The sequence below is a fragment of the Streptopelia decaocto genome (assembly GCF_964273445.1).
Source record: "Streptopelia decaocto genome assembly, chromosome: 23".
Taxonomy (NCBI): Eukaryota; Metazoa; Chordata; class Aves; order Columbiformes; family Columbidae; genus Streptopelia; species Streptopelia decaocto.
In genome coordinates this window covers 3781909-3794107 of record NC_138678.1, presented here as the reverse complement: position 1 = coordinate 3794107, position 12199 = coordinate 3781909, and the positions used below count along the sequence as shown (strand labels likewise).

General features: G+C 56.2%; 1 protein-coding gene across 1 annotated transcript in view; it reads right to left on the bottom strand.

Moving 5' to 3' along the window:
* UTP11 (UTP11 small subunit processome component) overlaps positions 1-10727 on the bottom strand; it is a 175802-nt gene extending 165075 nt beyond the window's left edge. Inside the window, exon 1 of the mRNA XM_082071667.1 lies at positions 10723-10727. The gene's annotated coding sequence lies outside the window, so the exon portion shown is untranslated. The remainder of the gene's footprint in view (positions 1-10722) is intronic.
* Positions 10728-12199: the final 1472 nt, after the last annotated feature.

Genomic DNA, 12199 nt, shown 5'->3' with positions numbered 1-12199 from the left:
TTCTTTCAACATGGCCCCATTCTGAGGCACTTCTGTGGGTTGTTGCAAATGACCCCCAAGCAGGAGGTTAATGCTGGCGGTTGTGGTTAGCAGTCACCCACAAGCTGGAGGCTTCTGACACTGCTAATAAGGCACATGTGTGTGAGCAGAGAATGCAGCATGTGGCAGCACCAGGGTTTCCTGCACGCGGGGTCGTGTGAAGCTCCCCGGCACAACCGGCTGCCAGGGCTCGGGCCGCCCCGACGGGCACTTTGCCTCAGCCGGCAGCAGGACGGCACCGATGTCCCGCCACGTGCCACCCTTCTCTGCCACCCGCAAGGACCTGGGCTGAGAGTCTGACTAAAGATCCATCTACACCTAAGGCTGGTTGTGGTTCAATGCCGGTTATTGGCATCACAGAGACCCATGTCCAGGAACCTGCCTTGTGTGGCAATGAGCATCTCTTGAGCCTGCCCGCAACACTGACATCTCCGCCTGCTCTCTGCACACAGCAGCCCAAACCCTCCTGTTTTCCCTGCTCCCCTCATTGCCAGGCTCCAAAATTCCCAAATCAGTTCAAGCCCAACTTGAGCAGCTGACTGGGGACACGACTGCAGAGCAGAGAATAAAGCCCCGATGTACCAGAGCTGATGCAGTGACCACAACTAACAGTTACTTCTCCTTCTGTAGCCCCTGTATGAATATGGATCCCATATGAACACATGGCTAATTTAAGAAATGAAAAAAGAGCATTAAAGATGATGTATTCCATAAATCAGTGTCCACCTCTCCAGAGAGATGTCAGAAGGTGAAGCGTCCCGAACAGGAGGAAGGGTGGGAAGATGGTGAGGTCTCCACAGCAGGCTGGGAGCTGGTGGCTTGCTGGCCATGTATTTGTGAAGCCCCTTCTCATCTCTGTCAATCAGCTGAATTACTCCAAACTCAGAATTCTTAGGAATTTGCTTTACAAGCTGTGCAGTATTTTGACAAGTTGCACTGCTATAGAAATGCCATTTTCACAACAGCAGTATCACATTTTGCCATCACACTGTAACAGTTGTTTTTGCAGAGTGTGATCTATGTACACTCCTTTTACTCTGCAGTCACAGTAAATGTGTTTTTCACTTTCTTACCATGCTTAAAAATAGCATTAAGTTTTTGCTGATCACATGATTAAAAAAAAAAAACTAATTGAATGATGCAGGGAGTAAAAACATGTGGCACAGTAAAAACAAATTAGGTTCACATATGTTTTGCGTAACCCTCAAGACTTGTCTGTATTAGATATCAGTAATGAAAAGAATATTAAACTCTAACAGCACAAAATACCATATGCTTGGGAATTCGGAGAGGAACAATGTATTTGCGTTGGATGCTCCTGAATGGAAAATGCCTACAAATAAATGTTTTTTCCTTAGCTGTGGAAAAAAAACCCTATTGTTTCTCTACTTTTCGGTAACTTCTTACTAAGTTTTAGGTGCTGGTGCTGAGGTTCTGGAAGCTGCCTGTGTGTTCACCCTGTGCAGCAGCTGCTGGCCAGGGATTGCGGGGACAGGGGACACGCTGGGGATGGACCTGTGCCCGGTGGGAGCAACAGGAAGGGGGGTGCTGCAGGGGCACAGGCATCCCCATCCCGTGCCATGCCATGCCATGCCATGCCATGCCATGCCATGCCATGCCATGCCATGCCATGCCATGCCATGCCATCCCCATCCCTATCCCTATCCCCATCCCTATCCCTATCCCTATCCCTATCCCTATCCCTATCCCTATCCCTACCCCCATCCCATCCCACCCCATCCCGTTCCATGCCATCCTACCCCATGCCATGCCATGCCATGCCATGCCATGCCATGCCATGCCATGCCATGCCATGCCATGCCATGCCATGCCATGCCATGCCATGCCATCCCTGTTCCCATCCCCATCCCATCCCATCCCATCCCATCCCCATCCCCATCCCCATCCCCATCCCCACCCTATCCCCATCCCCATTCCTGTCCCCATCCTCTCCCGTCGGAGGCCCCCAGGCAGCCCGCGGGGAGGGGGCCGGTGCCTTCACCGCAGCCCCAGGCAGGAGCGCGTGTTGACGAGCGGCACCGGGGATCCTCGGCGTGACTCACCGCCTGCGGCCACAACTGAACCACAACTGTAAATTCCCAGTTTGCCTTGGAAAAAGAGGGGAGGGCAGCATGAAGAGGGAGGAAGAGCTGGAACACGTTAGGAAAAGGCAGCAAAGGCTATAAAGAGAACAGAGGCAGCTGAGAAAAACAACAAACAGTCTTAGAAGGATATTAACATTTTAACAAGAATTCCTTTAATTTAATCACAATAAGATTCACCAAGAGGAGGAAGAAATGGAAAGCTTCATCTGAGCCCTTAATGAAAAAATCTTCATGCTACGGGCCAGTGGTCCTGTAATTAATTCCCCTTGGTGGAGCATTTCCATGTGCACCTCCGGAGTCAGAGCTTTCACGCCTTGGCATTTGCGGAGCAACCAAAGGAATGGCAGAGATTTATTTGCTTTAATCTTCTGCACGTTCTTCTGATGTTTGTGGCATCGCAGACATTGCCACGGCCACTCGCCGGGATGTCCCAAGCGGAAACACGTGAGGCGGCGGGAGGCTGTGCCCCGTGGCCCTTTGCAAAAAACCCTGCGAGTCGCTGGGTGTGGGGCAGCAAATGGCAAGGACACCGTGGGGCTGGGACCCCAGCAATGGGGCGCTGATGGGACACTGGCCAGAGACAGGTCAGGTAATCCCACCGTGTGCAGTAGCGACTGGGCCTTTCGGTGGGAGCAGCATCCGCAGCAGATCTGCTGCAGCCCCGTGTCCCCATCCCATGAGACCCCCGGCACGCTTGCAGGGAGATTTGGGGCAAGACATCCCCAGCAGGCAGGGTGACACTTCCCCGGGCAGCAGGGTGTCACATCTGAGCCAAGGAAGCTGCTTGGTAAGTGCTTCCCTCGCCCTGCCCCGGCAAATAAACTCAACTCATTTGGGTTTTACGTGGAAGCAGAGTTTTACTGCCTCTGAGATCAGCCATGGTGCAAGGCAGCTGAAGTCAAACAATACAAATGACACGTCCTAAACGGCCTTTTTAAAAGCTCAAGGCAAGCTTGTAAAGATTTTATGTGTATACGAGGCTGTAATGAATAAAGGAATTGGCATTGCCGGCTCCGCCACCCTCCAAGAGCCCTGTCTGCTTTCCCGAAGTGAACACGCCGGGGTGCAGGGGCCGTGATGCCAGCCCTCGGTGGCCGGTGGCCGCGGTGCGGGCTCGGTGCGGGGCTGCTCTCGTGGCACAGGCGGCAGCTCGTGCCCCGGCGCCTGCCCCCCCGGCCTCCCCGGCACAAAATCCACGGCTGCCCTTTCCCAGACGCCCTTCCCCGGCTGCGCAGGGTGATTTCACCGCACTAATCCCGGGCAACTGCTGAACCATTGTCTGCCCAGCGCTGAGCTAGGATATTATGGCTGGGAAAACTTCCTTCCGAACTGCAAGCTCTGTGAACAGAACTTGTTTAAAATAGCTGCTTTAACAAACAAACAGGGCCAGCTCCGTTTCCATCAGCATCTCCCCTTCTCAAACGTCAACATTTACGTTTCGGTAACAGGAGACCGCCCTTAGAGCAGCCACAGCCGTGGCCACGCTGCTCATCGGGGCTCGTGCCTGTGTTGCTGGCAAAGAGCAGCAGCCAGGAAGCCGCTGAACGGCCAATTTGTGCAGCCACAGGATCCCAGACATCCCCGCGTGGGTGCCGGCACCCGCTCCCCAACCTCAGCTCCATGGGGTGGCCAAGTGCAAGGGGCACCGTGGGCACCGCAGAAGGGACTGGTGTTTCTGGGCATGTTCCCTGGGACGGAAAGGAGTGTTGCTGTCAGAGAGCCCATGAACCGCAAAGCATCCTGAGGACGGACTTTGAAGCCCACATTGTTTTCATTTGGATGTTATTATTAAAGAAGTCACTTGCATGTTTTCTGGTAAAAGGGTTTGCTGAAATGTTTCCTCTTCCCCTCAAGCTCAGAGCAGAAAGGGACGGGAGCACACGCAGGGCCTGGCTTGTGCACGCATGGGGGAGGTGGGATGGAGGTGCAGTCGGCTCAGCAAAGCTTACCAGAAGATGTAGTGCCGAAATCATGTTGTATCTAGAGGTCTCTGATACAGCTTAACAGTTGGGCTTGTGCAAAAAAGCAGCCTGGTGTTGTGATGGGCAGGAACCTGGCGGTGCTGCCGCTGCCTCTCCAAGCCCGCTCTTGAGAAGAAAGGGTGGCCTGTGCTTTGTAAACCACTTTCACTGACTGGTAAACCCAGCAGATCCCTGCTTCTCGGCTGGAAACTACCCCTCCAACAGAGAAAATTAATTACGTCCCAAAGGCAGCGCGAGAAGCAGCGAGGAGGCCAGCTGGAAGCAGCGCCGCATCCTCTAGCACCGAGGGCCAAGTTCCCCTTTACATGACATCAGTGGGCGCTTTGACTGTGATGCCAGCGTAACCGGGTCTGTCCCGGGCGCAGACAGCTGCCTTCGCATAGAGGAGAAAACCCAGGCCTCCGGATGGAGCTCCCAGGGCAAACGGTCCCCACCCTGCTCTGCGTTTGTGGGGGTTTGGAGTGCATCACCCCGCGCTGCAGCTCAGGCTGGCTGTGCCCTCGGCACGTCTGCGGCGTCCCGAGCCGCTCACCGGGACAGCAATGCTGCTTTTGCACCACGTCACCTGGAGAGACCCAGTGCGAGGAGCTGGTTTGTGACAGGGTGTCCTCCTGCCTCCCCGAGGGGCTGGGGAGGGTGGCAGGGGCTGCCTGGGGCAGTGGGGACCTGAATGCGCAGAGTCCCTTTGCCCTTGGGAGAGGCGAGTGTGGCTACACCAGATCCCTTCAGCCCTGCGGTCGTGGGGCAGGGACTGGCAGGACCTGTCCCTGGGGCTTCTTCTCCACCCGGACTGAGGACAAAAACCTCACTGGGGACACCATTTCATCACAGCCAAGAGCTCTTTGAGGCGCTTTGCTGGGTGGCACTCGGTGTGTGCAGCCCCCCGTGACACACGGCGGCGGGACGGACGCGTGCAGTTCGCTCCTTCCCACGCCGAGCCGGGCAGCACCGTCCCTGGGGACGTGGTGAAGAGGGTGGGAGGTGGCAGAGGAGCAGAGAGAGGAGAGACCCCGTGCCAGCCGGGGAGCTGGGGAGGCCTCGACCGTGGTCTGCCTCCCCTGCGAGCAGCGCTCAGGTTACACTTGACATAGCGAAGTGGCAGCGAAATGGATTTAATTTATTTACTTTTTAAATGTAATGATGGAAAACAAAACATGTTGCAAAAGTTGTTTGTTTCGTACCAGCTCTGCACAGACCCACTGAGGAAGGAGTGGCTCCTGGCAGCTCCTGCTCTTCGGAGACCAGCGATTACTGAGCCGACACGCTGTGCCAAGGACCAGACGGCTGCTGGAGACACCCTCCCTCCCCAGGGGTTGTTCTGGCACGGCCGAGCCTCAGCGTGGCAATGGCCCTGGCAAAGGCACCCGTGGGGTCCCGGGCCGGCCGTGGTGCTGCAGAGACGACCCCACTTTTGGGCAGCCCGAGCAAGTGATGGCAGCGGAGGGAGCTGTAAGTGATGGGCTGGCTCCGGCACACCCTCCAGTGCCCACGTCTCTGGGGAGAAGGGGCACCCCCCAACGCAGCCTGCACCTCCCGAGGGGGCACGGGGGAGCCCATGGCAGGAGCCCCCATGGTCCAAGCCTTCCCATGGCATCGTTAGCCCTCAAAATTTACGACGGACCACCGAGTCTGGGCGTTGTCAAGCACCTAATCAAAAACACTGTGCAGGCAACACGGCAACATGGCCTGGGAGCCCAGTGGCACTGGGGCCCCGGTGCGGTGCAGCTGGCATTCGGTGGCCATACGGGGCTGCGGTGCCGGTCACTGGGCACTGCCTGGTCCCAGGTCCATCCCGGTGGGTGTCTGTGGGTAGGGGAGAGGCAGACGTGCAGCCCCCTGCACAGGACGGTGCTCGTTCCCAGAGCTTTGGTTAGGAGATACTCATGAGTTAATTAATTCTTGAGTTTTTAAGCAGAGACATATTTATGAGCCTTGTAAGAGGCTGGGGCCCGGAGAGACATTTCTTTATTCTTCCTCCAGCTCAGCTGAAGGAAACCATAAGGGGAAAGAGCGACCGAGCCACGAAAGCATGGAAGATGGATTTTGGGCTGGTGATGGGGAAACAAAACCCAACTTGCCTGGGTGGGAGCAGTAGCCAAGTGACAGCTCCCTTGCCTCTCCTTTGTCGTCTTGTCCTTTGTCTACAGAGTGCTTGCTTGAACCAGGCGCTGGATGCCGGGGTATCTCCAGCGTTTGAAGCGCATCTGTGAAGCACACGTCGGGTGTGAGTGCCCACCATGAGTGTCCCTGGCTCCTTGGGGCTGGAGGGGGCAGCTGTCCTGGTCCCATTGCTCCCCCGGCAGCACAGGCAGTGCCAGCGGTGCCTTGTGGTGAGGGTCGGGTACATGAGCTCCTGGCACCCCGCAGCTGGAGCCACCCACAGCATGGCTCCTGAGGACACGGGCAGGGCCCGCTGGGCTGCCTGGGGAGGGCAGGGACCCCCGCTGCAGGGCGTCCTCGGCAGCCTCTGCCCAAACACACCTGCTGCCCTCGCAGGGTGGGCTGCACCAGGGGTGCGCTTGTGGATGTGGAAGGTGTTAAACCAGCTTCTCGCTCCCTGCGAGTCCCAGGTGCCGTCTCCCAGCGCTCTGTCTCAGGAGCCCGGCTTCCCCAGGCAAGTGGATCTGATGGGCTCTTCTCCGAAGAGATCGGGGATGTTGCTGTGCACGGGTGGAAAGTGCCACCGGCCGCCTACAGCCAGGGAGCAGAGCACGGCAATGCTGGCCACACCAGCCAAGATGCCGATGGAAAGCCAAGAGTGGAAGAAACATCCACCGTGCTTTCGCTGGGCTTCTCTGCTGCATCACAAGCAGCCGAGAAAGTGCATGATGGGGACAACCAGATGCCTTCCTGGGCAGGGCACATTTTTCCAGGCTAAGAGCTTGGAACTGAGGCTATTTTGCTTTATCACTTTCTGTGGAGCGAGCTGCTTATGACATTCCCCATCTCTCTGCAATCACCGGTTTATCTATCCACCTCAAATGATGCTTTCTCAGCTTTACTGCACATCTTGGCCAATAGCGGCAGAGAAATGTGGCCACCACATGTTGGCAGCAATTGAATCCTGGGCACATTTTTTCTCTGCACAGCCTTTAAGCTGTGGGAACCATTTCAAAGGAAACCATTCCCCCTATAACATGCTTGTGATCTGAAGATGTCTATTTAGATGGCAGCCCGGCATTAATTTAGCAATTCACTACAGAGTTTGGCGTGATGTTTAAAGCACTAAAATAAATTGTGGTGAAGTCGTTTCCCTCAAACCAGATTGTGTGGTTTACATTATTTGTCAACCTTAAGTACAACTGGCATGTTTGTATCACTCATGCAAAGCCCCATTGTGCCTCTCTCGAAGGGGGAAGAATCCGCACAGAAACGCATCCAAGTTCCTGCCCCACAGTCCCATGTCCCTGGGAGATCTGCCCCGGAGGCACGCAGCCCGGCGGCTGGAAGGGAGCCTGGGCTTTCCTCGGGACCATGGGTGTTAAGTGCAGGCTCATATAGGTTATATTACAAAGGGCCGTTTTAATCAGACACAGATTTGTACTTTCTGCCTGCAGTGCTTGAAATCCACCAAGGAGCAGTGACTCCAACACGCACACACAAGCACACACACACGCACCCTCCCGCGGGGGATGTCTGGGAGGTGTTCGCTCCTGCCCAGGCTGAGATGCTGCCCCAGCCCGGCTGGAGCACGAGGTACGGCCGCAGGTCCCCCTGCCCGGCTCGTTGCGCTGCCACCAGACCCAGCAGCTCCTGCTGCCGCTGGCTGTCGGTGTCCTGCGGACGTGTGCAGGTCAGGCGGGGACAGCACGTCGGCAGTTTGACCCGCACCACCAGGAGCAGGTTGCAGGGATGCGCTGTGGCCTCGCACCTGCCCGCAGGCAAGCAGGCGGGATCCCCCCTGCCATCTCCGTGCTTGATCCTTCCCTCTGTCCCCGCAGCCAGAGGAACCCCGCACGGTGTCACGGCTCCGCTCACCAGCCGGCTGTGTGTTTCATTCCTCCACCGCCCAGCGCCTCATTGATGCCAGAAGAGCGGTCCTGCGGGGAGCAGCCGAGGCTTCGTGCTGACCCCGCTGCACCCGCAGCAGCTCTGCAGGCACACATAGGGTGCTCCCCACCCGCCGAGCTGCCCCCGGTGCCGGGACCACCGGGCAGGGGAAGCGGCAACCTGCCCCCCTCTGCTCAGTCTCACTGCCTGCCCTGGGGACACCCGCCCAGTGACCCGGGGTCCCCCAGCTCCCCCTGCCCGGCCCCCCACAACATCCCGGGCACGTTCCCCCGCGCTCCCCAGGCCGTTCCGCAGGCGTGTGCCCTCCGCGCTCTCCTCCCGCAGCTCACCCCGCCGCAGCACACAGGAGCTCATCAGCTGCATTTCTTGCGCAGCATCTCTGAATTCTAAAAGACACCCAATTTTCTGGAAATTGAATTCAGACAATAAAAAGCCCTGCTGCTCACAAAAGCCGTCCCTGTGTGCTGCGGCTGTGTACATGTTTGTGCTTTCATTGGATGATGGCAGAAACTCCCTTGCTCGTCTGGAAATGCAAAGGGACAGGGCAGACATGGGGCCAGACTACGCAGCCGTCTGGCAGCTCCAGCCCCTGGTCGCAGGTGCCCGTCCCCTCTCATACCCACACACCAGCGCCCAGGTAGACTCTGCGGCGTTTGTTCTCGGCTGTACTTTAACTGAGACATTGCCCAGTACAAACACATCGTACTAAGGGCAGCACAAAAGCTCCCAGCCACGGCATTAAATAATTGTCACATTTTTCTTCTGTAAGGATTAAAGTTCCTGCTAACCTTGCAAACCTGCATTGAACTATTGTCACCCCCCGAAACACAGCACAATCGCCAAGGGATTAGGGTGTCTGCGGAGCAGCCTGTCCTCGCTATTGTGTGCTCCCGGCGGGGTGAGGAAATCCTGCGACATCAGCCGATAAGTCCCCGCAGTGGGGACGCCAGATTCCCCGCAGGGCCGGGCACAAGGCAGCTGGGGACTGAGTGCTGGCGGTGGCACCTGCGGCTCGTCCCTGCGGCGGGTGGGAGCATGGCCAGGCCGGTGGCACTCGGGGCAGCGGGTCCCTGCTCAGCTCTGCCAGCATCTTTCTATGCCCGCACCAGGCTCCTTGGCCTCCTCAGCCGGGCGAGCACGTTCATAAATCTGCTGAGGAAATCCCATAAAAACTTAACAGGAAATACAGAGCCATAAAGGGAAGCCCTTGGCACTTCTCGCTGGCTGTCGGCGATGCCCGCTGTGTGCACTGTGCTCAGGCACCTGGCAGCCGCGCGGGACGTTGGCTGGGACAGGCTGAGTCAGCAGCTGGTTCCCTCCCGTTGGAGCGGAGGAACATGGCAGCGACACGGAGCGATGCTCCCAGGAGCAGGGCTTCGTTTTCTTCAGAGCTCGTTCTCATGGACATACAGCACAGGCGAAAGCTGTGTTGCAAGGATGCAAGAGAGAAAAAGAATGCTAAAGCAAGCACAAGATTTATGCACGTAGGTCCCAGGAGGGTCTTACAGTGCTTATAAATGACAATACGTATTGTCATCCCAAACCCCGTGTTCAGTAGCAAAGGAAAAGAAGTGGGAAGTGTCTCCAGCTCTGGAGCCATTGCACAACAACAGAGAATGGAAAACAACCTCATCTGTTTGTCCCCAACATCAGCATTCCCACTCCCACGGCACTTTCCCAAGAGAAAGAACCATCCCCTCCAGGAACAAGTGAGGAGGATGGAGAGAGGAGAGCCCAGCATCCTCCTGATGCGCCCAGATTGGGCTGCTCAACCACCAAACACCAGGTGCCCACTGCAGCCCTCTGCTGAGCGCGGGTGAGGACTCTAAGCCCAAGTGAAGTCTCCATCACAGATGGGGGTTAGTTTTGGGGCATTCTTTTCTAGCAAAGGGCTTGAGCAGGCTCTTGGGGAGGTGGCTGTGTTGGGGCTTGTCTCACAGACCTGCACAAAGAGGATCTGCAATGGCACAAGCAGCATCTGGAGACCCCCGCAGCCCAGCAGGAACTGTTCTTGCCTGCGTTTTGGCAGGGCACTCGGTATTTGGAAGCCAGCTCTTGCTCATTGTTACTGCTGTGCAGTGGGATTTCATGGTAGTTTTTCATCAGCTTCGCACGTGTTTGATCATATGAATAGGGACTGAACCTCCCCACAAGTGACAGCAGCCTGGCTGCCCAGGGTCTGTCGGGGTTTTGGAGGAAAGATGTTTGTTCTCATCCAGAAACTCACTGTATTCTCTGTGCACATGGAGAGAATTTGGCTCCTCTTGTCTGGCATCATGGCAGGGAAACAGCTTCTCCCTCTGCCCTGGGACAGGCAGGTGGCCACGCGTGGGAAAAGAGCACTCCTAAGGCATTGCCTTCCACAAGCAAGCTCAGAACAAACGTGATGCCAGCATGCACGTATAGAGAAGAAAAAGGTCACCCGAAGCCCAAGCGGATTTTCTTTTCATTGGGATTTGCTGGCAGGTGGGAGAAAGTGTCCTGGGAAATGGTGTGGGTGGCCGTGGCACCGCCTGGGCTGCACCAGTGACATTTCCTTGGAACGTGCACCTCGGAGCATGCACTGAGGGTTTGGCTGGTGGTTGGCCACAGAGCAACCAGGAGCTCCCCCTGCCAAATCCTACAGCAGGAGCTTTCCTGGACATCTCTGCTGTCGGCGATACGTGGGCTCTGCATTTAAACTCATTTTGCTTCATCTGGAGAAGCTTTGAGAAATGAGTCCTGCCGTTGAGCTGGCTCTTCTCAGATTAATGCCATGGGGCTGAACGAGGCCGTGTGGGCAGGGAAGGGCTGGCTGGGGGCTCCCAGAGCCCCCGAGCACCGGCCACATGCTGTGCTGCTGCGGGACTGCTTCTCATTGAGCTCTCCTCAGACCGTCCCTCATTTTCTATCAGGGTGTCCATTTCCAAAAGCAGGTGGTGATTCTGTTCACCAGGATCCATCCTGAGACATCTGGAGGGAGGCTGGCTTTCAGGAGATAGCAGCAGATGGGCTTAGTGCCTGTTGAAAATTAGGCCCTTTCTATATTGCCCTGAAGTTTCTAGTGGGTTTTGAAAACACAAGCGGCTGCAAAAATCTCCGTCTCCCCAAGGCAGAAGGTGGTGATGCCTCTGCTTTGCCGGTCTGGCTCTGCGCAGGGCAGAGCCCGGCACAAACCGGCGCTCAGCCACGTACGTGCAGCTGCTGCGGGGAAACCGGGGAAGTTTCACTGGATTCATTTTTCACCAGAGAAGGTCAAGAGGTCCGGGATGGATGTCCCACGCTGGGAGGAGGTGTTGGCTCATGCCAGCAAAGCCACCAGCACGGCGGTCCGAGCCGCCGGCGGGCCGGGCGGTGGGAGTCCCCTTTGCCCGGCTCAATGTGACCGGTGGCCATTGGCTATTCCGGAGCTGGTTTCCATGAAGACTTCTGTTTTTTTGCAGAAATGTTGAACAATTCTGGATTCCTCCCCATGTGGAGCGGGAAAAATTTTGAAATCTTGAACATTTTTGAGGGCTTAAAAACAATTTCCCACCCAGTTCTAGCCACCAGTCTCATCAGGATGCGTTTGAAACCACTCCAGCAGGAGCTGAGCAGAGCTGGTCTCAGCTGGATATCGCTCTCGATGAGAAATGCCGTGGTCAGGGGTCATGTTTCTTCAGAAAAAAAGTATCTTCAATAGCTCAGGAAGTTATTAGTGTCTGCTAACAATAAGAGCTTTGGATTGATTCAATAGATGCTCCTTTTAATTGTAAAATGCCAGTAATGAGAAATGTGCCATCCAATGACTCATTTTTCCCTTGTAAAAATTTTTGGACATTTTTATTAGTTTTACAAATGACAGGACCTCGTATTTCTGAGAACACTTTATACAAGCCTTGCACAAGCCCACTCTCATAAAAGCGTGTCTGTGGTGACACCCGGAGCCACAAGAAGGAGAGCGGTAGAAAGGCCCAAAGTGGTGAGGACAGCCCACAAGTGGAGCTGGCAGGATGGAAGCCCCAGAGGGTGGGAAGGGGTGGATACAGCGCGGAGACATCAGCCCGGCCGCTCCTTCCCAGCAGAGCCGTTCTGCAGCGGCGC